The sequence below is a fragment of the Tupaia chinensis genome, unplaced genomic scaffold (assembly GCF_000334495.1).
Source record: "Tupaia chinensis unplaced genomic scaffold, TupChi_1.0 Scaffold000170_1, whole genome shotgun sequence".
Taxonomy (NCBI): Eukaryota; Metazoa; Chordata; class Mammalia; order Scandentia; family Tupaiidae; genus Tupaia; species Tupaia belangeri.
Window position 1 is genome coordinate 496,386 of NW_006159645.1, and position 2,685 is coordinate 499,070.

Sequence of the window (2,685 nt, forward strand, 5' to 3'; positions counted from 1 at the left end):
GGACCATCTGCTTTGCCTGGTCCTGTCTGTTTTCCACTCAAAGAAATTGACAGCCTGCCATGCCAGGCAGCCCCCACTGAGTCTGCTGAGCCAGCTTCCACGGCAGCGAGGGCTGAGATAGGCACAAATAAGCAGGCAGAACCATGACCAAGGCTCCTTCCGATGGCTGCTGATCCTTAATTACACCAAGCAGGTTCCTGTTGTTCGCTGCCAGTGGAGAGCAAAGGCACCTCAGGTGGACTGATACTGATTCTGCCTGGGCCTCAGCCTAGGCCTGGGCCACAGGGATTCCCCAGAAAGCCCTGAAGGGGAGGCTAGAGGCGGTGGCAGAGGCCATGTGGTCCTGCTGGCAGAGAGGGCTGATCCTAATTGATTTGCTAATGGAGCTTCAGAGCCTAGGAGAACTTTCCCCAGAATCACATCAGTTGAGCATCTGGCCCATGAAAAAATAATTTGCCATTTTCTTTTTATAACTCCAGTGTCTCCAAAGCACCTGTTTATTCTTTTACAAATAATTGATTTGGGAAATTGTGGGTTTTCTGATTGTTTATGTTTTAATGAACGAGAGAGGGGACTTGAGTCCCAGCCTTCTGAATCTGCTCTAGTCTGGATGAAAGCCATGCTTTAGCATTTCCAAAATCCGTCGAAAATCATTTAAAATAGAAAATTTGGAAGCTGACCTTTGCGCCATGACAAATCAGAAGATGAATGATAAACTAAATCTCTGAAGCAGTGTTTAGATTTCTGAATCAGAGAACAATGACACTAAAAAGACAATCTTTTACTAGCTGCAGCCTACAGAGGGAAATGTTTCAAGGAGAAGAGGTGAGAAGTGTCTTCTGTGTAAGAGGTGTGAGTTTCCACCCTGATGTTGGAACCAGTAGTTCTAAATTGCTGTCCTCCCCGCAAGGGGAAAGTAGGGTAGCAGAAATTCATATTTCTCGGTGATATTTCTACTGGGATACTTGTGCAATGAAATATGTTTTATTCCTGTAGATTTCTTTCTTATTAAAAATAAATTTGGAGTCCAGTCAATGGCATGGTGGTTAAAATGGCTGAATCCCACATGGCTGACAATATGGTTCGAGTCCCAGACCCAGCATCTTTAAAAACATGCTGGGCATGTGTGCATGTGTGTCCAAAATCCCAAGAGAAGGGCAAGGTGGAGGAGAAGTGATTGCAGTGTGATCATTCTTCACAGGGGGTGCTTTCTCACTCCCTCTCCCCCACCTCTCCCCAGTGAGCACATGTGCCTTCTGACAAAAAATAAATAAAAGTGTTAGAGGAAATGAATAATCACAGTAATAATCACTTTGTGCCAGCTAGTACATTTTTACCTGTTTTGAGAAAAGGTAAATTAAGAAATGAATGAAGAATGAAGGTCAAACTCAGTGAGCAGCTTGATGGGCAGTTGGTGGTGGTGTGGTCTTGGACACTAACGCTGGGATGTTTGGCTTTCCTGGGGACACACTGGACACTGGGTCTGTCACTTGCTGGAGGCCACTCATTTTGTTAGTAGTTTTGTTAAGTAACTTGAAACGCATCCATCCATCTCTCTTGGACCATATTGACAAGTGAAATTATAGAAGTCTTGGTCTTGCCAGAGATTGTTTCCCTTCAGGGCAGGTCTGTGGACTGTTGCCATGCAGTCAGCGACTAGAAAGAGGGGGAAGAAATATGAATGGATTAACCGAGAGGAGTCCAGGGTCCTGTCTGCCCCAGTAATGGTGCATCTTGAAGGTTGGACTGAAAGTCATGGGTTTCCTCATAGTTCTCAAATCCAGATGTACCAAGATTTTGGTTTCCCCAATTGTTTCATTAGCCATTTTTTTTTCTTTTTTTTTTTTTTTTTTTTTTGGAGAGATTTTCACTGTAGGGCGCGTGCGCTCGCCAGACAGACAGAGAGAGACATAGAGACAGAAAGCGAGAAATCACCCCCCAGGGGGGATGGTCACGCCGCAATCCCTTCTCCTCCATTCTCCTCTTGGGATCTTGGGCACGCACGCACACGCGCCCGGCGTGAGTTTTAAGCCACCGGGTCCGGGACATGAACCACAGTCGACTATGTGGGAGTCCAGCGACATAGCCATTATGGTAACTGCTGGTTCCCTTCATTAGCCATTTTCAAATAAATTCAGAGAGACTATGTTACCTGTGAATCCAAGAATATTACCAATGTTAATTGGTAAAAAAATATTCCCTACCCCACAAGATTTAACTAATTTCTAGGTCTACCTCCTTGTCAAGGTTATTAGCAGTGAGCTTGATTTTAATAACTGTAGATGAGGTGGAAAGATGGGAAGAATGAAAAAAAAAAAAAAGAAAGAAAAAGAAAAAAAGAGAAGTGGTGGTTAGCCAATAGCAATCTGTTTCCTTTTTTCCTTTCTGCTTATTTATTTAATTGGTTTAAAAAACATGATGATATATAAGGGCCACCATTCGGTGCATTTAATTAAAATAGTCATGCCTGGTATAATTTCTTTTATGAAATATATTTCAGAATTTATTCCATAGATGGATTACCTGCCGACCTTCAAAAATGGCACCCTAAGCAATAAAAGAATGACAACAGAAGTTAACATTGGTTCCGACATTTATAGCTCACAAACAGATTTCACATGGGTGAGATCATCTCACATGTTATCCTTGGAACAACTTTGCCAGGTCCCCAGGGCGGGAACCACC

The 2,685-nt window shown here is 43.4% G+C and overlaps 1 protein-coding gene across 3 annotated transcripts in view; it reads left to right on the forward strand.

Annotated features, from left to right (window-relative positions):
- The window catches only part of CHN2 (chimerin 2), a 348,821-nt gene that overhangs the window by 229,685 nt on the left and 116,451 nt on the right, over positions 1-2,685 (forward strand). The window lies entirely within an intron of this gene.